Here is a 24846-nt window from a genome sequence, read left to right as displayed (position 1 = left end):
CCCTGGTAACCCACTTCATACTTTCTGTCTATGAATTTGTCTATTCTAGGTCCCTCCTAAAATGGAATTGTACCATATTTGTCTTTGTGTCTGTCTTATTGGGCTTAGCATAAAGCCCTCAACGTTCATCCATGTTGTGGCATGTGTCAGGATTTCCTTCCTTTTTAAGGCCGAATAATATTCCATTATAGGCATATACCATATCCACTCATTTGTGGATGGACATTGGGGTTATTTCTACTTTTTGGCTATTACAAATAATGCTGCTACGAATGAGGATGTGCAAATGTCTGCTCCAGTCCCTGCTTTTGATTTTTTTGTGTATATACTTAAGTGAAATTGCTGGATCACATGGTAATTCTATGTTTAATTTTTTGAGGCACTGTCATACTGTTTTTGCATAGGAGCTAAGCCATTTTACATTCCTGCCAGCGATGCACTAGGGTTCCAGTTTCTCAATATCCTTCCCACCTTTAGTAAAATTTCAACCTTATTTATAAAAACTTTATTATGTAATTCTTGATATCAAAATGTTTTTAACCCCCTCGTCTTTAATAAGTCTGCATTTCTCAGTTGCATGGTCCTTTCTCAGTCTAACATAAATGTTTAAATTCTTATTCTCTGTCTTAAACGTATACTTTCTCTGATTATAAAACATGTTCTCACTGAAAACCTACAGCTCATGTGGTCCATATTTCTCCAGATTTCACCAAGCTGAGAATACTGTTAGGGTCACATCAATAGTAATATCTGAAATTCTCCTGCCTCTTGCTCTGGGCAAATCCTCCCTCTTCCTCTTCTGCCTTGCTTGAGGTTCTCTGGAAATCCTCAGGAAGCCTCCCTAGGAGCTTGGACACAGTCACTGGTGTAATTACTGGGAAAGCCGCTGGAGGGCAGCAGCTCCCTTTCACCCTTGACCCCAGTCCTGGAGAGGATGCCGCCATCAGGTCCGTAGCATTTCTAAACCAGAAAACTCTCCAAGTGTGGATGGCAACTCTATTGAAACATGGGGTGGTCGTCTTCCATACTTTTGGTTACACTGTCACCTAGGCTTTATAGAGTCCTGTATGGAAAAAGGAGCACAAGTCTGAATCCAAGATTAATAACTGAGAAAGTGGGCGGAAAAAAAGTCCCTGACAGCCTATAGTTAGCAGCTAATAGCTGGCCATGGTGTCCCTCCACTGAAGATAAACAGTTTTCACAGAGTGACAATTATTAGACAAGGTCACTCGGTGACTACGGTGGAACAAGACAATAACATGACCACACCATAATCAGATCTTGCCATGGACAGAATGAGGACATTAGGCAACCATGAAAATAAGCAAATACTCTCCTGGTCTAGTGATGTGAGTGACTCCAGCCTTCTAAGTAAAATTTAGAAACCCAGTCATGGAATTGCCCCAGCTTCTTGACAGAATGCAATCTAGAACAACACTTGCTTTCCCAAAATCAACCAGCACAAACTCAAATTCTAACAAGACCTTCCCTACTGTTTCTTAACCTAGACACTCCCAGGTGTTTAAGATTGCATTCTCCCTTGTTGCAACAAGTTTATAAACCTACACTGATTTGACAATGGTTGTATTACCTGTGGCTTTTGGCCTGCAGGCCATTGTGACCACTCTGTTTTGCATTGCCTTCATCCTCCCTCCTCTTCATTCTCATGAAAACTGATGCCTGTAAAATGGCTGGGTTAAATTTTTTTCTGTATTTTCTGAAAATTTTGCAATGAACATGGAATACTTTTATAGTAAAAGAAAGAATTACACCTTTAAAATAATAGGACTCATTTTGCTCACGGCTCCATTGGTAGGGAAACTTTGAAGACCCCTATAATTTTCTCCTTGACTTACACATCAAAATTATGTACTGTACCCTTTCTCTTGTTGTCAGTTTTCTCTTTGCATTTCTCTTTACTTTTTTATCCTTTAAATGTTTTTCTTGGTTCACACACATATTTTCACTCTTATCCCATTCTTCCTTCTGTAAGCTGTAATATAGGATCTGTGAGCTTTCAAAGGGATAGCAGCTTCTGGAAGAGATGGCACCACTTCCTCCTACCCACTTGGAAAAATCACTACTTGACTACGACTTTCCTTCCCATTAGCCGTGAATGGGGCTTCAAAATGCTACTCTACACTCCAGGTAGCTACAACTGGCATCCAGGAGCTGACTTTCTAGATGAAAATGGTTTGTCATCTCCTGACATAGATAATAGTCTTGAAAACTAAATCCCCCTCTTTCAAAATTTATGATCACCTCACCTAGGCTGGGGTAACACTCTTGAACAATCCTTAAAGAAAATTATATTGGAAGGATGATATTTAAACTACTTAGATTGGGGGGATGCCTGGGTGGCACAGTTGGTTAAGAGTCAGACTCTTGTTTGGGCTCAGGTTATGATCTCAGGGTTGTGAGATCAAGCCTTGAGTCAGGCTCCATATTCAGTGTGGAGTCTGCTTGAGACTCTTTGTCCCTCTCCCTTTCCCTCTGCCCCTCCCTCCTTAAATAAATAAATAAATCTTTAAAAAAAATCTACAATCGACTTCGATAGAAGAACAAATGTGTTCACTTTTCTTGTTCTCTAAATTACTCATAATTAGGAACATATGAGAAATGCCTCTGATTATGAATAGATCTATCTTATCCACTATAATGAGACTTTTATATAATAATAAACTGTTTTCCTTTATTAAATTTTTAATTATTAAATTTTTAATGAGTAAATTTTACTTATTGCATACCCCCCCGATTAATTTCAACCAGTGATATTTTTAGAGTTTCTACAACTATGTTTAATATTTCAGAGTAACGCATATCCTTTTTTATGTTTCCCTAAATAAGTCGAAGTTAAAGATTTTGTAACTTGTCAAAGTTTTAGTCTTGGAAAATACATTTTCCAGACTAGCTCAAAGGAATGCATAGGAACCATTTTAGTTTTAGCACAGAGCTCCATACAATATGACCATTAGAGACAGTTTCATTTTTCATATCTTCATGTTCCTACTGGCATTAGATTTTTTTTTTTTAAACCACTGAAAAGCTTACCACTTCTCTCAGTGTTGGGACCCAGATGAAAATCTTTGCAAGTTCAGAGAAAGCGAAATTATTATAAATAAAAACCTCTGGATACAAATGGAAAAATATTAATAAGATCAATATTCCCTCTGCATTGTTGCATTCCTGAGGCATATCTTTGACAAATCTAAAAATTTTTGAGAGGTACAGAAAGAGAAACAAGCAAATAAACCAGTTTTGCCTTTTCTTTTTACTTAATTGATAATATTCCATTGATACTTAATTTTGTATATAATCAAAGTAAACATTGTGTCACACCCTCTTTTCAGAGTGTATTAACTTGCTAATTCTGTAGACAATCCTGAGAGATTAATACTATTCTTTTTTTAAATTTTTATGATAGTCACACACACACAGAGAGAGAGAGAGAGAGGCAGAGACATAGGCAGAGGGAGAAGCAGGCTCCATGAACCGGGAGCCCGACGTGGGACTCGATCCCGAGTCTCCAGGATCGCACCCTGGGCCAAAGGCAGGCGCCAAACCACTGCGCCACCCAGGGATCCCGATTAATACTATTCTTATCCCTATTTTAAGAATGTGCAAACTGAGCCATAGACAAATTAATAATTTACCAATGTTGCCCAGCTAAGTACAAGGTAAACTAATATGGAACTCCAGAAATCAGGCTATCATAGCAATAATCTCTCCTTTACAGGATACAATCTCCTCAGATAGCAAGTAACCCTCCAACCTTTTCCCGGATCTAAGGTGGGCCAACCAGTGCACATAGGAGGGGTGGGGAGAGAGAGAATCTTAAGTAGGCTCCATGTCCAGCCAGAGCTCCACTTTAGGATTGATCCCACGAAATCCAGTCAGATGCTTAACTGACTGAGCCACTCAGGTGCCCCCTGTAATTCCTGTGTTAAGCCATGGGAAAGGGCTGTAAACATTTGGAGTCTGTGTATCCCAAGAGAGAGGATATCCTGACCATACCATACCTGAGCCACAAGCTTTTCCTATAGTTCTTGCCTTTGACCCTCAAGATCTGCCTTGTTTCCAGTTGAATCCAAACCTGCTTTTCCAGCCTTCCTATAAGTTCTGTAAGCTCCTCACATTAACTTCCAATAAACTCTCTTCTGCGTGAGTTGCCAGAATTAGTTTCTGTTTCTTGGACCAAAGAATGCTAATATTGTTGGAAGTTAGGGAAGATGTCTGTTGTTTCTTTCAATTCTCTCCAACACTAGTGTATACACAAAGGAGATACTTAGTCCCTGAGAGCACTGGCTCTGGAGCTCAGCTGTTTGACTCTGATCCCAGCTCTACCGGTTACTAGTTTCCTATCTAAAAAATGGAGATAATAATAGTACCTTCCTCAAAGGGTTGTTGTGAAAATTAAATGAGAGAAACATAAAATGCTTCAAAGGGCATCTGCCACATAGTAAGTACCCAGTGAATGTTACTTTGTTTCATTGTCATCATTCTGATTTCTGGTCTAATAAAATTATTCCAATTATGATGCAACATACAGTAATAATTTTAATCCACCATTAAAATTTAATTCTTCACATTTTTAAGTAAGGTGTTTTTAAATTTAATGTAAAACTCTCCAGAGAGAAAATTTCTGAATAAACTTATATTTATGAAAAGATGCACTTTGGGTTCTGCAACAGCCTGTCATTTTAATACATATTATAAGTAGCAAAATAGTTCTTCTTATTTTAACCCCTTTCTGAGAGACAATGCTGCGAATATATTAATTTTTCATATAAGCTGGTATCTAATAATGAAACATTGTAATAAATCTTCATTCATGATGAAACAATAATCTTGAAATCTGTATAGATAAAGCCACTTCATTTTAGTTTACGTAATTAATGAAGTTTTAAAATATGAATCTTGAGTAAAATTAATAGGTTATTTTTTTTCTCTGAGAAGAAGGTTGAATTCACTCTGGACTTTTTCGGTATAGCTATAGTAGATAAGTGATTATCAAATTTGTGAATTAGGCAAGTGAGAAACATACATTTAATTATTTTTTTCTATTGGCCTGAATTATCTTCATTGGTTCCACTGAACTCGTTAGATAAATATTCAGCCCTCAAATTGTCTTTCCTGTTTAGAAGATCAAAGCATGCACAGAGATTGGTTCCTGTTAAAAATGCAGTTCCACCTAAAATAAAGGCAAGTATCTGTTAAATATCATACCATCAAAGTTAAGCCATCACTGCATATCATTGCTTTTAAAATTAAAATTTCAATTATGAAATTAATATGAATAGGTGAGAAAGTTCTCATCATGAAAAATAGAGACCAAAACAAACAGGACAGAGAAATTTAGAGGTGTAGAGATAATGCAAGAAACAAAAGAAAACATCAAAAATAAAACTATTGAGATGCCTGGGTGGCTCAAGTTTGAGTCTGCCTTTGGCTCAGAGTGTGATCCTAGGGTCCTGGGATCAAGTCCCACATCAGGCTCCCCACAGGGAGGCTACTTCTCCCTCTGCCTATGTCTCTGCCTCTCTCTGCCTCTCTTGAATAAATAAATAAAATCTTTAAAAAACAAAACAAAAATAAATAAAACTATTAAAAACATTCTCAGATATGGGAGGATATGCACTCATGAAATAAACAGCATCCTGGGAAATTGAAAATATTATAGCAGAAATAAAAACTGTAATAAATTATATGGAAGGTAAAGGTGAGGAAAGAAAAGGGGGAACCCAAAAGATGGAAATTGGAGAGAGAGAGAGAGTTTTTTTTTTAAAAAAATTTTTTTAAAAAAAATTTTTCCCTTTTTTAAAAAATTCCCCCCCCTTTTTTTTTTGAAATTTTTTTTTTTAAAAAAAAAATTTTAAAAATTTTTAAAAATTTTTTTTTTAAAAGGGGGGGGAAAATTTTAAAACAAAAAAAAAAAATTTTTTTTTTTGGGGGTTTTTTGTGTAAAAGGAAAAAAAAAAAATTTTTTTAAAAGGGGAAAAAAAAAAGGTTAAAATTTTTTTAAAAAAAAAATTTTTTTTTTTTTTTAAAAAAAAAAAAAGGGAAAAAAAAGGGGGGGGAAAAAAGGGTTTTTTTAAAAAAAAATTTTTTTTAAAAAATTTTAAATTTTAAAACCCCAAACCCTTTTTTTTAAAAAAAATTTTTTTTCCCTTTAAAATTTTTTTATTTAATATTTTAAAAAAGGAAAAAAAAAAAAAAAAATTTTTTTAAAAAAATTTTTTTTTTAAAAAAAAAAAAATTCTTTAAAAATTTTAAAAGAAAAGGGGGAACCCAAAAGATGGAAATTGGAGAGAGAGAGAGAGGGAAAATAAAGTATAGAATCACTGCAAAACGTCTAATTTCTTTCTTTTTTAAAAAAGATTTATTTACTAGGTGCCTGGATGGCTCAGTTGGTTAAGTTTCCAACTCCTGGTTTTCACTCAGGTCATGATCTCATGGTCTTGGGATAAAGCTCCTTTTTTTTTATTTTAGAGAGAGAGCACTCATGAATGAGGGAGGGACAGAGGAAGAGGGAGGTAGAGAATCTCAAGCAGACTTCATGCTAAGCAGAGAACCTGACATGGGGCTCCAACTGACGACCCTGAGATCTTGACTTAAGCCAAAACCAAGAGTCAAAATCAACAGAGCCACCCAAGTGCCCCTGTCCAATTTCTACTTAAAATGTGAACACCTCCAGGGCAAGGATTTTGTATGTTTCCTCCACTGTCTAAAACAAAGCCAGATACATACTAGGTCCTCAATAAGTATTTTTTAATGTAAGGGGTTGGAGAAATAGAAAGCAGGGAAAACAGAAAGGAGCAAATTAGGAAACTACGAGGACATTCTCAGTGTAGTAAGAAATCAATTTCCAGAGTGAAAAGATCCACTTAGCACAAGAATGCGGAAAGACCCACATCAAGATACATGATTGTGAAACTTTAGAATGCCAGAGAGAAACTTTTCAGAGAGGAGGGAAAAAATCCATGTAAAGGATCAAGAATCAGAGCAGCTTTGAGCTTCCCAAAGTTGGAACTATGTTAGACACTAGTTAGAAGTTCTCATCATGTGAGATTTTTATACACTCTTTCAAATGCCCAATGATACAAAGAAACTTACGTCATTGATGCCCAGTGACAGATGGTAATCTACTTTAATATCATGCAAGATTAGTCCTAAAAATTTTTTTAAATAAAAATTTTAAAAAAAGATTAGCCTTTATTTGCAAGCATCTACACAAGCTAAATTCTTTCAAAATATTGTCATCAAAGATGATCAGAGGGAATGCCTGGGTGGCTCAACCAGTTAAGCATCTGCCTTTGGCTGAGGTCATGATCCCAGGGTCCTGGGATCAAGCCCTATGTCAGGTTCCCTGCTCAGTGGGGAGCCTGCTTCTCCCTCTGCCTCTCCCCCTTGCTTGTGCTTTCCATCTCTTTTTCTCAAATAAATTTTAAAAATCTTTAAAAAAAAGATTAGATGGGATATAAGGTTAATGGATGACAAAAGGAGCTATCAGAAACAAAAGAAATGAAATAACAGTTAGAGCACCAAAAAATGGAATGGGAACGAGAACTCTGCATTTTGAGCATCTAACAGAGTTATTACTGACTAAACCTTACTAAGTGACATAATGCTTTCTCATTGCCTCTTTTCAACTATATTTGGAAGATATTGAAGTGAGAAAAAAAAAGATTAGAAAAACAAGTTCATGTCTAAAAGTTTGTGGCTTGATTTTAATTCCCTGGTGCTAAATTAAAATTAAGCACATTAACTATTCAATCTATTTTATATGCCCTCATAGCATGCAATTGCAACATGTAGACAATGGAGGCAAAAAGTGAAAATTAAATGAACCAAAATTGATTCTCAAATGTCCCTCCAATGAAGTAGAAACAAGTAATGCTTACCTCTGGTCAGTATTCATGTGGCAACCATTGTTAGCAATAGTGCCACAAGATTCCATGTTGTTGGATTGTTGTTGTTTTTTTTTAATGTTTTTGTTTTAATTTTTGGTTTTGGTTTTTTATTTTTTTTTTGAGAGAGACTGTGAGCAAGCAGGGGTTGACGGGCAGAGGGAGAGAGAGGATCTCAAGCAGACTCCCTGCTAATCATGGAGCCCAATGCAGGACTCCATGTAAGGCTCAATCCCACAACACTGAGATCATGACCCAAGCCAAAATCAAGAGTCAGACACTTAACCAACTGAGCCACCAGGGGGCCCCTGGATTATTTTTGAATGTCTGGAGCCTTAAAATTGTGACAAAAACTCCACTTAGTCTAATTTAAACAACAAAGAGAATGCATAGGATCCCAGAAATAGGAAGTCAAAGGAATATGATCTGCTTTGAGCATAATGGTTCTAGAAGGCAAATAATGTTTATTCTGTGGCTGAATCCCTGACTTAGAAATCACAATGTCTCAGCTAAGAATCCCAGCTAAGAATCACAATGTCTCTGGACCTGAAGGCCCTACCTTTGTTCTTATCATACCAGGGACTGAAGGTATGCACTCTAACCTCAGTCTGAATACCTGGAAATCTACCTGGAGAAACATCCAACATCTACCATCTGAGATCTTCCAGCTTCTTTGTATTGAACCCATACTTTCTTGGATTGTAGCTTGCTGTCTTTTACTATACCTTCTGGAGGTAAACTTAGTCCCAGCAATGGGAGCTCTATTTGTCCCTTTCAATGCTTTTTTTTTTTTTTAAAGTAGGGTCCATGCCCAGCATAGAGCCCAATGTGGGGCTTGAACTCATGACTCTGAGATCAAGACCTGAGCTGAAATCAAGAGTCAGACACTTAACAGACTGAGCCACCCCAACACCCTTCAATGACTTTTTACTTCAGTGGGGGAACTCACTTCCAGTTCTTACCCTTCTTTACATCTCTGTGGAGAACAGGATTATTTCCTGTCCTGCTGCATTTTCTCAATATCCTGAGTTTTATTTCATGAGAAAACTTGCTCTTTGAGAAGAGTAATTTAATCAAGTGCTGGGAGAGGAAGGTCATGCTGGATTGTAGCAATTTTTACACTTCTTTTGTGCTGCTCTTGTAAAAATAATTTATTCTTAATTTTCCTTACAGTTCTGAGTTTTGTCATTTTTTTGTTTCTCCAGTATCCTTGGTGTTGGAGAATTAACTCATTCTAGTTCATAGGACTTTGAATCACAATACTCTCTGATAGACTTGACCTCAATGGGTAGGACTATGACTAGGATCTGGCAAATTCGAGTCCCTCAGAATGATTGGTTCAGAGGTTAGGACTGACCAAGGATGGCCAACCAGATACCTCCCCTACTTTAATAATGATATTTGATACATACAAGTTTGGAGAGAAAAGTGACGTAGTCATGCTGTGATGTAGGCCTGGACTACTGTGGCTATTCCCTACATCCTGATGAAAAGGTGAAGACATCAAGAATGAAGATATGAAGCCAAGATATGAAGTGAGAGAATGAAGACAAGCCAAATAGAGATGAGAAATGAGAGGCAGAAACTTGATTTAACACATTCTTCTGTTCTTCCCAGTATGTGAGCCAATAAGCCACTTTTTTTTTTTTTTTTTGCTTAAGCTAGTTTGAGTTGAATTTTGTATTTGTAATTAAGAATCTGAACTAATAGAACTCTATTTCAAGATATTCACATGCCTAACAAAATCCACCTGCTGGAGGTCTGAGGCTGATTTCTCCCATATCTTCCTCTTCAAATTTCAATCCATTAGAATACAGATCTTGGGAGGATTTCCTTGTAAACTGTGTAGGGATAATGTGGCTTTAGCCTGAGTCTAAATTAATGTCTCTCTCAATTCCCTTCTTATCTAGGCCTTCCAAATTATCTCTAGAGAGAGCGGAATCTGCAAGGAGGATACTTCCTCAGTCAGCAGTGCATAGGGTCATGACCTGTCTCATAAACTCTGTCACCAGCAGAGTGTATCACCCATAGTTGATGGTGTAAGACTCTGGATCCCTTTTTTCAGTGCATTGTTCCTGCTTCCAATGGCTTGTCCTGATGTCACTAATCACAGAAGTCACTCTTACCTGATGGTGTAGAAAAAGATGGTACCTTCAGAGAACCTCAGGAAATCAATTTCTGCAAGTTTTTTTCTCCCTTTGCTCTTAGCACCTCACCCTAGTTCCTCCCATATTAATCACAGTATCTTACTCACAGGATTTACGGCTCAGAATGAACCAATCAGAGCCCATCTCTCAATTTTCTGAATTGAATTTCAATCTCTTCCTCAGGTACAATAGTCCCTTATTATCCTCAGTTATACTTTCCACAATTCCGGTTACCCACAGTCAACTGAGGCTCAGAAATAGATGATCCTCTTTCTGATGGGTAACCAGAAGGTCCATAGTAGCCTGAAGTTACATCACAATGCTTACATCATTCTGTAGGCATGTTATCATCTCACATTGTCACAAGAAGAAGAGTGGATATGGTACAATATTTTGAGAAAGACCACATTCACAAAACTTTTATTATAATATATTTTTATAATTATTCTATTTTATTATTAGTTATTGTTGTGAATCTCTTACTGTGCCTCATTTATAAATGTATCATAGGTATGTATATGCAGGGGAAAAAAAACATAGTATATATAGGGTTCAGTTCTATCTGCCGTTTCAGGCATCCACTGGGGGTCTTGGAAGGTATCCCCCACAGATAAGGAGGTATTATTGTAATGCAAACATCAAAACCATTTTCCTTTCTCAAGGCCTTCATATAAGCTCTTCTCCTTAATGAAATTGCTTCTCCCAGTCATCTCACTTGACTAGTTTTTTGTCTTCCATTAGATCTCAAATGTGATTTCCTCAACTTAAATATTAGCTCCTCCTAGAAGTTTTCCTGCCAAGTCTATTCAAACTAGGATTGGCAGTGTGATCTCTATATCATCAATCTTTGTTTCACAACAAAAAGGAAAAACCACTGCTCAACAAGCCTAGCATAAATGTACTCAGGTCTAACTGTTTCTTAGAGTCATTCCATATGAAGGATCCCATGTCACATAAAACTTATATTAAATGAACTCTGTGTCTGTGTCAGTTTAATTTTCAGATGTAGGCAGGGGCCCTAAGAGGGTTGGGAAAACTTTTTTCTCCCTTATACTTGTATAAAATAAATATGAAAGAAAGGAATCCCTTTTGCTCTCTCTAACCTGTAACATGAATGTACCTGACATTCTTTGGCCCTCTCTGACTCCCCACAGGGGCCATTCATCTCACCCAAACAACAGAAATCTTACTGTAGGGGTGCCTGGGTGGCTCAGTCAGTTAAGCATCTGCCTCCGGCTCAGGTCATGATCCCAGGGTCCTCAGATTGAGCTCCGCATTGGGCTCCTTGCTCAGTTGGGAGTCGATTTTTCCCTCTCCTTCTGCCCCTTCCTGCCCCACCCCCAGCTTGTGCTCTCTCTCTCTCAAATAAATAAATAGAAGTCTTTTTTTAAAAAGGAAATCTTACTGTAAAAATATTGGTGAGTAATAATTTTTTACTGAAGGTTTCAAGGGAGACAGAGAAGTGGTTATAATAATACACCACTTGCAGCATGTTTTAAATATTTTCTTGAACATTTTTCTCTCCCTAAAGTTACTCAAACATCAGTCTCACATATTTCTCTTTCTCAAATCTATTCAACTTCCCGCCCTGTCTTTGATACTCTCACTTCTCCTCCTCCTCTTTCTCTCCCAAGATCTTCCTCTTTGGGCCTCTTCACCTTCCTAAAGTAGAACAAGTCGTGTTCTTCTGGTTTCTTCAGTTTAGATCCTCACCTCCTTAGTAGGTACTCTGAAGAAAGGCTTTTCCCATGATACACCAATAATAGACTATGGGAGAGAAAAGGGGATTCAATCATTTTTCTTTCTTTTTTCTTTTCATTATTACTTCTATTTGAGATTGCACAAGGGAGGAAATTTTTTGAGTGTGCAATACAGTAGAGAATATACCAAAATACAAAGCCTTCAAGGACAATCCTTTGCACCTAGACAGAGTGTCTCTGTTAGGGCACTAAAGGATTAAATTATTTGCCTTGGCTTTTGTACTTCCTTAGTGCCAAAATGGCTAGTTTTAAATCATTTACAGCTCAACTTGTTAAGGCTTCTCTGCATACATCCTAAAAGAATGTATTGCAAATATTTTCTGTATGATTTTTAACCCACTCATGCTCTCTCACTTAAGGTGTCTTTTATGTCTTCCAGATACAGCCCCTTTCTGATTAAAAAAAAAAAAAGTGTTGCTGAATCTTTCTTTGAATGAGTAAGAGCTCAAGATGCAACAGGCTTCCTGCTAGGCTTCCTTCCTTTCGCCAGTGTGGGCTGTTAACTATATGAATGTAGGTCTAAGGACACCGGAGAAATTTTCAGCATTACACCATTCAAACAAATGTTCAATGTCCAACCAAATAGCTAATTCTACATGAGACAAAAATAGATGAAAATGTGCTATTTGTGATTCAGCTTGACTTGCTTTTTTGACTTAGCAAAGAACCGATTTCATTTTTATATCCTGCTCTGTTCTCTACAGTGCCTTAAAAACATAGTATAGAAACTTAAATATATATATATATATATTTATATAACAGATATATATATATATGTTATTCCCAGTGGCCCAAATGGATATTTTTAAGTCTAAAAGCAAAAATAGAATGGAATTCACTGTAGTGCTGCTTTCAGTGTAATTTAGGTCTTTTGAGAGGGGCAGGTGTGTTAAAGAATCATACTGTGTTTTTTCACTGGTTATAAAAGCAATATATGTTTGCGGTGGGGACAGCATAATGTATAGAGAAGTTGAATCACTATGTTGTATACCTGAGGTTAATGTAACATTACATGTCAACTCTACTCAAATTTTTTTTTGTTGTTCTAATTTTTTTTTTTTTTATGATAGTCACACAGAGAGAGAGAGAGAGAGAGAGAGAGGCAGAGAGAGAAGCAGGCTCCATGCACCGGGAGCGCGACGTGGGATTCGATCCAGGGTCTCCAGGATCACGCCCTGGGCCAAAGGCAGGCGCTAAACCGCTGCGCCACCCAGGGATCCCGAACTCTACTCAAATTGAAAAAAATGTTAAAAGTACTATTAGATAAAGAGGTAATTCTTAAAAATTTTAATTCCAGTGTAATTAGCATACAGTATTATATTAGTTTCAGGTGTACAATATAGTGATTCAATAATTCTATAGGTTACTCAGTGCTCATCATGAGAAGTGGACTCTTCATCCCCTTCACCTAATCAGATCATTAATGAACAAATAAGCAACAAGCTAATAGATTCCAAATATAATGCAAAATCTCAAATGAATCTCTATATAAAATGTTGGAAACTCTTGAAATTCTATGTATATGGAATAAAACTCAATTTATGACTATTTTCATAATACTATCCACTATATATTCTTGTCACCATAAGTCTAATTTTATCTTTTTTAACTCCACAACTAGGCAATTATGATGGCAGATTGTTACATTAGCAACCTCAGAAACTATATATTTTGGTATAGGCATCCTTATAGTCTACTGTCATCAGCTCAGTTTGGCCATGTGACTTAGTTTGATTAATGTGGCACGGGGAAGCATGTACCAAGAGAGGCTTGGTAACTGCTTACACTTTGAGACTTTTCCTCTGAATGATGTTTTAGGGCTCTGAACCACTATGTACCTGAACCAGATGTCCAGCAACTCTGTTGTAGCATCCACATGAAAAAACGAGGATGCTCAATTAGCCCCCAGATGTTCCAGCCATCTCAGGTGAGGCTCCAAATATGAAAGAAGGAACCATCTTGAACATTTCAATCCTATCAGACACCATAGAGAACAGAAGAACAGCCATCTGTGCCCAGATCTAATTGTAAAATAATTCAAAACAAAAATTTGTTATTTTGCTTAAGTCTTTAAGTTTTGGGGCAATCCCATGCAGCAATAGACAACCAAACCAGCAATATAATTATTTTATAAGCAAATAGTTGTTTATGTGCATTTACATTTATACTAATTTATTTTATCACCCTTAAAGAGTAAATATAATCCTTTATTATAGGATAATTTTTCTTCTTCATGAAATAAATCCATTTGAATATTAAATATATATATGTTTATTGTGAAAAATTATAAAAGACATGAAATAAAAATCGTCAGTAAAAAAAATCATTAGTAATCCCCAAACCCAAAGATAATCACTATTAATATTTTGGGATATTTTCTTTCAGTATTTTTTCTATAGACATGGCTAGTTTCAAGGGCATGGAACCTTGTGCAGTCACATAGGACCCGTGTCCAAAGGCCCTACATTTGGTTTAAGGCTCTACTAATGCTATCTTGGAATTATTAATAATTTTTGAACAAAAGATCCTATGTTTTCATTTTACATTGGACCCTTATGTAGCTAGTTCTGTCTACACACATTCATGTACAGACATATACAGTTTTTACATAGATATATAATGTATTCATAATCTATGTTGTTAAAACCCCAAAATTGGGGCACCTGGGTGGCTCAGTGGTTGAGCATCTGCCTTTGGCTCAGGTTGTGACCCTGGAGTCCTGGGATCAAGACCCACATCAGGCTCCCCTCAGGGAGTCCGCTCCTTCTGCCTGTGTAAATGTTATTTTTATTTATTAATTTTTATTTATTATTTTTATTTATTTTTTAAGATTTTATTTATTTATTCATGAGAGACAGAGAGAGAGAGAGAGGCAGAGACATAGGCAGAGGGAGAAGCAGGCGCCATGCAGGGAGCCTGATGTGGGACTCGATCCTGGGAATTCCAGGATCATGCCCTGAGCAGAAAGCAGATGCTTAACCTCTGAGCCACCCAGGTGTCCCTGTAAATGTTATTTTTAATACTTGCATAATATTTCATCATATGAAAACAATCATGTATTTAATTATTTTTCTATTTTGACACCTAAATTATATAAAGCTTTATGCTATTATAATAAGGAATTTTTAAAATATTATTTTTAAAATGTATTTCGGGCAGCCTCTGTGGCGCAGCGGTTTAGCGCCGCCTGCAGCCCACGGCGTGATCCTGGAGATTCAGGATCGAATCCTACATTGGGCTCCCTGCATGGAGCCTCCTTCTCCCTCTGCCTGAGTGTCTCTGCCTCTCTCTCTCTCGCTCTGTATCTCTCATGAGTAAATAAAATAAAATCTTTAAAAAAAAATGTGTTTCTAGGAGCACCTGGGTGGGTCAATTGGTTAAGTGTCTGCCTTTGGTTCGGGTCATGATCTCACGGACCTGGGATGGAGAGCCATGTCTGGCTCCCTGCTCAGTAGGGAGTCTGCTTCTTCCTCTGCGCTGCCACACCCGCCCCCAACCCCCACTACTCATGCTCTCTCTCTCTGAAATAAATAAATAAAGTATTTAAAAAGTATTTCTAATTATTTCCTTAAAATAACATCTCAGAAGTAAAACTAAAGGGATAAAGGGATTTGAACATTTTTTGGAACTTTGTCTTTAAATTGCCAAATAGCTTTTCAGAAAGATTACTATTACCAGCAGTGTAAGAAATTCTCTTCATATCCTCAGCAGCAGAGAACATTATAATTAAAAAGTACTTGGTAATTGAGTAAGTTAAAATATTATCCAGTTAATTTCCATTTCTTTAACTACTAGTAAAGGAAGCTTTTAAAAAATATATTCATTAGTCATTTTTATTTCTTCTTGAAATTGCCCAAGAGTGCAAATTTCTCTACATGGTTTTTAAGGTCCTTTGTGTCCTAACACTCCAGCTTTATCTTCCCCAGGCCCCTCCCTCCTTCTCACCACCCCCAACTCTATTCTAATTTCCAACCATACTGAATTTTATTCAGTTCCTAGAATTTGTCATGCATTCTCTTGCTTCTGGCCCTTTAAATATCCTGCATACTCTTCTGGACATCTCTTCCGATATCTGTGTCTGGTTAATTTCTATTTGTCCTTCAGTTCTCAGCTTACACATTTCTTTCTTTGAAAGCCTTCTCTGAGCCCTAAATTAAGCTGGGTGTTCCCAAATCACCTTGGTCTTCTTTTTCTCCTCCTCTTTTTTTAGTAAAATTTTTATTTTGCGATAATTTTAGATTTACAGAAGAGCTGCAAAGATGGTATAGAACACCCATATATACCCTTCACCCAGCTTCCCTTAATGTTAACATGTTCACAGCTGTGACACATTTGTCAAAACTAAAACTGAACATAAATGCTATTATCTAGACTTTATTTGGCTTTCACTAACTCTTCTGCTCCTGTTTCAGGACCCAGTCTAGATACTGTATTGCTTTAGTCCTGTCTCTTCAGTTCTCCTGTACTTCTTATGTTATAGTACTTCATTCTAGTTGCTTCCCCTTGTAGAATACAAACTTTGTGACAGCAAGGACTAATACTTTTTACCATTGCCTCCCTAGTTCTTATAGTATCCATAGTAGCAGGTGCTGTATATGACTGCATATAAGGAGAGATTTTAAAAAAGAATCTCTTGGGGTACCTGAGTGGCTCAGTTGGTTAAGCATCTGAGTCTGAGTCTTGATCTCAGTTCAGGTCTTGATCTCAGGGTTTTGAGTTCAAGATTGGCATTGGGTTCTATGCCCAGTGGAGATTTTCTCTCTTTTTTTTGAGAGATTAAAAAAACAAAACAAAACAAAACAAAACAAAAACCTCTCAAAAAAATCACATTCCAGGGATCCCTGGGTGGCGCAGCGGTTTGGCGCCTGCCTTTGGCCCAGGGCGCGATCCTGGAGATCCGGGATCGAATCCCACATCGGGCTCCCGTTGCATGGAGCCTGCTTCTCCCTCTGCCTGTGTCTCTGCCTCTCTCTCTCTCACTGTGTTCCTATCATAAAAAAAAAAAAAAAAAAAAATTAAAAAAAAAATCACATTCCATTTAAGTTTTTACAAAATCTGGGGATGCCTGGCTGGCTCAGGGGTTAAGCATCTGCCTTTGGCTCAGGGCATGATCCTGGAGACCTGGGATCGAGTCCCATGTCAGGCTCCCTGCATGGAGCCTGCTTCTCCCTCTGCCTATGTCTCTGCCTCTGTGTGTGTGTGTGTCTCTCATGAATAAATAAAATCTTTAAAAAATAAGTTTTTTTTTAAATTTTTTTTTAAATTTTTTTATTTATTATAGTCACAGAGAGAGAGGCAGAGACACAGGCAGAGGGAGAAGCAGGCTCCATGCATCGGGAGCCTGACGTGGGATTCGATCCCGGGTCTCCAGGATCGCGCCCCGGGCCAAAGGCAGGCGCCAAACCGCTGCGCCACCCAGGGATCCCTAAAAAATAAGTTTTTACAAAATCTCTTGTATTATGGTACATTTTCTTATTTTATTTAGAACAATAAAATGATATTCAAGGCTAAAATGACCTCATTGAGAGCCTGGATGTTTGTAGAGATCATCTGTTGGAATGAGTAAAAATGGAGGCAAAGACATTGAAAAACATTTAGTTATCTGCATTTTTAGTATTTTAGGGGTTTGACCTCACAGTTATAAGGATTGGATGTCCTTATAAACAAGGGTTTTAAAAAGAGGTGAGGGAAAAACAGGGAATGGAGACAGACAGAAGGACAAAGCCTTTTTATAAAGTTCACTTAATGTTTTTAATTTAAATTTTGTTAGTTGCCATATAGTGCGATATTGGTTTCTGCAGTAGAATTCAGTGATTTAACATTTACACACAACACCCAGTGCTCATCACAACTAGTGCCCTCCTTAATATCCATCACCCATCTGGCCCATCTCCAACCACCTCTCTCCATCAACCCTGAGTTTTTTCTCTCTAAGAGTCACTTTTGGCTTCTTTCCCCTCTGCTTTTTCTTCTTTTCCCCATTCCCATATGTTCATCTGTTTTCTTTCTTAAATTCCACGTATAAGTGAGATCAATGGTAATTGTCTTTCTCTCTGACTTATTTCACTTAGCATAATACACTCTAGCTCCATCCATGTCATTGCAAGGAGCAAGACTTCATTCTTTTTGATGGCTGAATAATATTCCATTGTATATGTATACCACGTTTCTTCTTTACCTATTCATTAGTCAAGGGACATTTGGGCTCTCTCCATAGTTTGGCTATTGTTAATAATGCTGCTATAAACATCAAGGTGCATGTACCTCTTTGAAACTGTATTTTTGTATCCTTTGGGTAAATACTTACTAGTGTAATTGCTGGATTGTAGGATGGTTCTATTTTTAACTTTTTGTGGAATGCCCAAACTGTTCGTTTTCCAGAGTGGCTGCATCAGTTTGCATTTCCACCAATACTGCAAAAGGACCCCTTTTTCTCCACATCCTTGCCAACATTTGATGTTTCTTGTGTTGTTAATTTTAAGCATTATGACAGGTGTGAGATAGTATCTCATCATGGTTTTGATTTCTATTTCCCTGATGATGAACATCTTTTCATGTGTCTGATAGCCTTCTGGATGTTTTCTTTGGAAAAGTGTCTATTCATGTCTTCTGCCCATTTCTTACCTGGATTATTTGCTTTTTGGGTGTTGAACTTGGTAAATTCTTTATAGATTTTGGATACTAACCTTTTATCTGATACATCGTTTACAATATCTTCTCCCATTCCAGAGGCTGCCTTTTAGTTTTGTTGATTGTTTTCTATTGCTGTGCAGAAGTTTTTTTTTTTTATCTTGATGAAGTCCCAGTAGTTCATTTTCGCTTTTGTTTCTCTGGCCTCTGGCAATGTGTCTAATAGGAAGTTCCTATGGCAGAGGTCAAAGAGGTTTCTGCCTTTGTTCTCTTCTAGGATTCTTTTTAAATATTATTTATTTATTTATTTATTTATTTGAGAGAGAGTGAGAAGAAGAGCAGAGGGAGAAGGACAAGCAGGCTCTGCACTAGCACCCAGGGTGAAGCAGGGTTTCATCTTAGGACCCTGAGACCATGATCTGAGCCAAAATCAAGAGTTGGAGACTTAACCCTCTGGACCCCCAGGTACTCCTCTCCTCTAGGATTTTGATGGTTTTGTGTTTCACATTTAGGTCTTTCATCCATTTTTAATTTATTTTTGTTTATGGTATAAGAAAGCGGTCCAGTTTTGTTATTCTGTATGTTGCCATCCAGTTTTCTCAGCACCATTTCTTGAAAAGACTGTCTTCTTTCCATTGGATATTCTTTCCTGCTTTGTTGAAGGTTAGTTGACCATAGAGTTGTGGGTTCATTTCTAGATTCCCTATTCTGTTCCATTGATGTGTGTGTCTGTTTTTGTACAGTACCATACTGTCTTGATGACTACAGCTTTGTAATATAGCTTGAAGTCTGGAATCATGATGCCTCCAACTTTGTTTTTCTTTTTTCAGAATTGTTTTGGCTATTTGGGGTCTTTTGTGGTTCTATACAAATTTTAGAATTGTTTATTCTAGCTCCGTGAGAAATGCTGTTGGTATTTTGATAGGGATTGCATTAAATGTGTAGATTGCTTTGGGTAGTGTAGCTATTTTAACAATGTTCTTCCAATCCATGAGCATGAAAAAGAAAAAAAAATGAGCTATTCAGGGGAGAAAGTGGAGTACTTCTTTAGTCAAATCTACCGCATATTACCTGGAATTGCTACAATACCTTCCTTTTTTTAAAGATTTTATTTATTTATTCATGAGAGACACACAGAGAGAGATGTATAGACACAGGCAGAGGGAGAAGCAGGCTCCATGCAGGGAGTCCGACGTGGGACTCGATTCCAAGACTCGATCCCAGGACTCCAGGCTGCAGGCGGCGCTAAACCGCTGCGCCACCGGGGCTGCCCCTACAATACCTTCCTAAACGTATCTCTGAACCCTCTCTCATCCATCTACAATCTGCTCTCCATCAATGTCTAGAGTGATCATTTCAAAATTCAAGTCTCTCACTTAAAAAATTATAATAGGGGCTTCCTGGTTGGCTTAGTCAGTAAAGCATGCAACTCTAGGGTCATGAGTTCCAGCTCCACGTTGGGAATAGAGTTTACTTAAACAGACAAAAAATGCAATGGTTTTCCAACTGGTCTTCAAAGAAAAATAAAAATCCTTAACAACCTACAAAGTCTTGAGTGCTCACTCTCCTGCTTACTCTTTCATCCCCCAACCTACAAATCTCAGTCCAAGCCTCACTTCTCTGACCATGTCTATCTTCCAGATACATACTTTCAGCATTTTATTGAGCTTCTTAAAATAGCCCTTGTTAGAGTTATGGTTGTAATTATAAACTCTATGAGGTCAAGACCCAGGTCAATTTTTGCTCACTTTTGTATCTCCAACATCTAGCAAAGTACCTGGCACAGGTAGTTTGTAAGTACCTGCAATTAGCTGAAAAACATGAATGAGACCTTTCAGCAAGAGTAAATTATCTACTTAATGGTCTAATGGGGGTAACCTTTAATATTTGTACTGTTTGGTTTCTGGGCATCCAAACATTACTCTAAGTCCTGATATCATGAAACTTGACCATCTAACCTGATTAAGACCATTTAACTCTGCAATTCTGACATCAAATACATGTCTAGCTTAAGTGAAGTTTTTTTTTTAAGATTTTATTTATTTATTCATGAGACACACACACACACAGAGAGAGAGAGAGAGAGAGAGAGAGAGAGAGGCAGAGACAGAGGCAGAGGCAGAGGGAGAAGCAGGCTCCACGCAGGGAGACTGATGTGGTACTCAATCCCCAGTCTTCAGGATCACACCCCAGACTGAAGGCGGCACTAAAGCCCTGGGCCACCAGGGCTGCCCTTAAGTGAGGTTTTATTTGAAGATTCTCATTTTAAATATCAAACTAGTAATCAACAACTGACATCTGCTGTCTGATTCTCTGAAAAGTCATTTCCATTTAATTTCAACCTAATAATTATTACACAGGAGTTATTCCCCAAGTTTTCTTGGCTGAGGTCCTTCTTCAGACTTTCCAAGGTCCTCCCTTGTTAAGGACCTTTCAGGGATCCCATTTGAAAATGAGGGCTCACATTCCAGTATTTGTATTTGACATAGAGAAGGAACATAAAACTCCATGCAGCATGTACTTCATAAAATCTCCTTGAAGAATGAAGTGTCTCTTCTCTGTATCTTATTCAGTTCTGTAGCTGGTATACCTTTTATAAGCATGAAGAGTAATTAGGAGTTACAGGGAACTGTATCTGGTTATATAGAAGGCATTGCCAGATTACAGTTCTGTGTACTTCATATAATCTGTGGAGTAAGGCTGAGTTAACAGCAATTGTATCTCCCCTGGATACAATGCTCTGTGCAATGTGTCCTGCTTATAATTTGCATGGAGAAAGTTATTACAAGAAGTTGTGTTTTGTAGTTCTCAAGGGGGAGGAGTAGACGAAACAGGTGAAAGAGATTAAGAGGTACAAACTTCCAGGTATGAAATAAATAAGTCACAGGGATGAAAAGTACAATATAGGAAGTATATCAATAACATTGTAATTGGGCAGCCTGGGTGGTTCAGCAGTTTAGCGCCTATCTTCAGCTGAGGGCGTGATCCCAGAGACCCAAGATCGAGTCCCACATCAGGCTCCCTGCATGGAGCCTGCTTCTCTGTGTCTCTCCCTCTCTCTCTCTCCCTCTCTCTGTCTCTCATGAATAAGTAAATAAAATTTTTAAAAAACAACATTGTAATCACTTTGCATGTTGATAGATGTAACTACACTTATCATGGCAGATAATCTATGGAATTTGTCAAATCAGTGTGTTATACACCAGAAACTAACATAACATTGTATGTCAAATACACTTCAATTAAAAAATTAAATTAAATTAAAATGATGCATCAAAATATTAAAGAAAAATAAAGGTGTTTTACACAGAGAAGCCATGATGCTCTACATTCCCCAGGCTACTTCCTTACTCTCTGCCTATAGGCCTAACCCAGAATTCCAATCCCACAGAACTCTGTTCCTGAAATGCTCCATTCACATCTTCTTTCTCTTTTTCCCTTATTGTCTTTTCAAATGATCATTGAATTAAACAGAAAGCCTTCTTACTTTATTTTTCCGTAACATTTATCATCATCCAACATGATAAATATTTTATTTTATTTAAGATTTTATTTATTTATTTGAGACAGAGTACAAGCAGAGTGGCAGGCAGAGGAATAGGGAGAAGCAGGCTCCCTGTTGAGCAAGAAACCTGACTCGGGCTCAATCCCATGACCTGGGGATCATGACCTTGAGCCAAAGGCAGATAGTAAACCAACTGAGCCACTCAGGCACCCTCCATAATAAATATTTTATTTGTTCCCATGATTTATTGTCTGTTTCTCTTCCTCTCACTAAAATGTATGCTGCATGATGCAGGAATCTTTGACAATTTTATTTACTGTTGATGTCCTCATGCTTAAAACACTGCTTAACGCATCGTAGGTGATTAACAAAGATCTGCTGATGGAATTAATGATGCCTAATCTACAGAATAAAGAACATTCTAGGGATGCCTGGGTGGCTCAGCAGTAGAGCGTCTGCCTTTGGCTCAAGGCGTGATCCAGGAGTCCCTGCATGGAGCCTGCTTCTCCCTCTGCCTGTTTCTGCCTCTGTGTGTGTGTGTCTATCATGAATAAATAAATACAATCTTAAAAAAAAAAAGAACATTCAAGACTAACTATATTATGCATAGTGTTAAAAGTTCTTCATTTCAGTTGCTGAGCAAAATTCTCAAAGTTAAGGAAAAAAAAAAACCCTACTACTTTGGAAGAGAATGTAGACATGTGGAAGAAATGAAGTGCAGAATTAGGGAATTTAGACTGGAAATAACACCAAGGAGTGAGCACTTGGAGACAGACTAGATATAGCTCTATATAACACATGCGGCTGGAACCTTGGTTGCTAGAAATAACTGCCCTGAATAATTTCTGGGAGTTTATGTCATCACTGCTCTGCATGGTTCCACCTGCCCTCAGGTCTTGACCACTTACCTTGCTTTCTTGCCAGACAGGTGTAAAGAGATGAAAGCAGAGTCAAGGGCTTTATAGTCATGGGAACAGGGTAAGGCAAATTACTGGGGGTGAGGACTAGGCTTCTACAGCAGTTAAAGGAACCTGGTCCACCTGACCAGACCCATACAGGCTCTGACTTTCCCAGGGCCTCCTTGGAGAAGCCAGTTAGCACAACTCAGAGCGAAATTTTTTCCCTTCTTTCCTGCATTCCAACAGATTGTACAGAGATCCATACAGCCTCTCCAGAGATGTCTCATATGACCAAGCAACCAGCTGTGTCTCTTCAAGAAGCTGTAGCCCTTTTTTCCTTATTCTTCCTTCTCTGAAATTATAGTCATCACCCCTCTTCACCCACCCCCAATACACAATAAAAATTAGCTCTCTAAACTTTGTCTTTAGGGTTTTGTTTTTGTTTTTTTTTTCTAGAAAACTGGGGCTAAGACATAGAGGAGTTATCACAATTCAGAAAAATTGCGCAAAACATAGACATACTTTTTTTTTAAAGATTTAATTTATTTTTTCATGAGAGACACACAGAGACAAGCAGAGACATAGGCAGAGGGAGAAGCAGGCTCCCTGTGGGGAGCCCAATGTGGGACTCAATCTCAAGACCCCGGAATCATGACCTGAGCCAAAGGCAGAAGCTCAACCACTGAGCCACCCAGGTGTCCCATAGACATATTTTTGAGCTTAAATTCTTGTGTGCCTTACTGCAAAAAAGTATGTTTCTACTTCAAAATAGTTATAATATTAATATCTAGCAAAGGTCAAATAACCGTAAAGTGAGAGATTGGTGGAATTTCAAGTGAAGACCACAAGACATGGAGATGAGGTATTGTAGTCAGAATGACCTGTCTAAAATTCCTTTTCATTCATTCATTTATTCATTCAATCAACAAAGAATATGAATATAGGTGCTAGAGACAGGACAGTGAATAAGACACATGAGCCCCTCCCCAAGGATCTTAAATATTCCCAGAGGAGGCAAATGATAAACAAATGTTTATCATAATATCAGATAGCAATAATTGATATGAAGAAAAACAAAGAGAAGAGGATACAGAGTGATGAAATATTTTTTAGATAGGGTGGTCAGGAAAGGCCTCTATGGGGAAAACCGAAGCAGATACCTGAGTGAAGTGAAAGAGGTATTCAAGTAAACACCTAAGGATTAGCACCCAACTATGCACACATATAAATTGTTAGATTAGCTTCGAACTAAGAATAAATAAATAGAATGAGGCTAAGAGAAAAGTGTTTGCTTTCTTTTTTTATCTCAAAATCATCTAAGCCTGAAGCTCTCCTAAATTCCTCTTGGTGGCTGGTTATATTTTTAAAATTAATCAACATAGCAGAAATTGAAGATACTTCTTTCTTCCTCAGCGTGAGGTTATTTCTTATCTTACGTTAGCTCCATGCTTTGCCTGGTATTATCACTGTTTATTCATGCATCTCATATCAATGTAGTATGCCATGTACTTTGAATGCAAAGCCTATATATTTTCAGCATTACATTTCCTGAAATATCCACTACAGTGTCTGTCATAGAGTAAGCAAAATTATTTGCTGAATTAAAATTGTTAATTCTACTATATAGTAATTATTACGATTACTATGGGTAATTTTTGGATTAAATCATCTGACTCCTCAAAGTTCCTAAATTACAAATAAATGTTTAGTTTTAGTCTCTTTGAAACTATGTTTGTGCATGCACTGATTTTTTTTTTTCTTTAGAGAGAGAGAGAGTGTGTGCACATGTACCTGTGCAGGCAGTGTAGGGAGCCAGGAGACAGAGGGAGAGGCAGAGAGAGAATCTTTTTTTTTTTTTAAGATTTTATTTACTCATTCATGAGAGACCCAGAGAGAGAGAGAGGGATCACGCCCAGGACCCCAGGATCACGCCCTGGGCCGAAGGCAGGTGCCAAACCGCTGAGCCACCCTTGGAATCCCTGAGAGAGAGAATCTTAA

The sequence above is a fragment of the Vulpes lagopus genome, chromosome 12, assembly GCF_018345385.1.
Source record: "Vulpes lagopus strain Blue_001 chromosome 12, ASM1834538v1, whole genome shotgun sequence".
NCBI lineage: Eukaryota > Metazoa > Chordata > Mammalia > Carnivora > Canidae > Vulpes > Vulpes lagopus.
The sequence above is the reverse complement of the archived record's forward strand: the minus strand, read 5'-3'. Positions refer to the sequence as shown.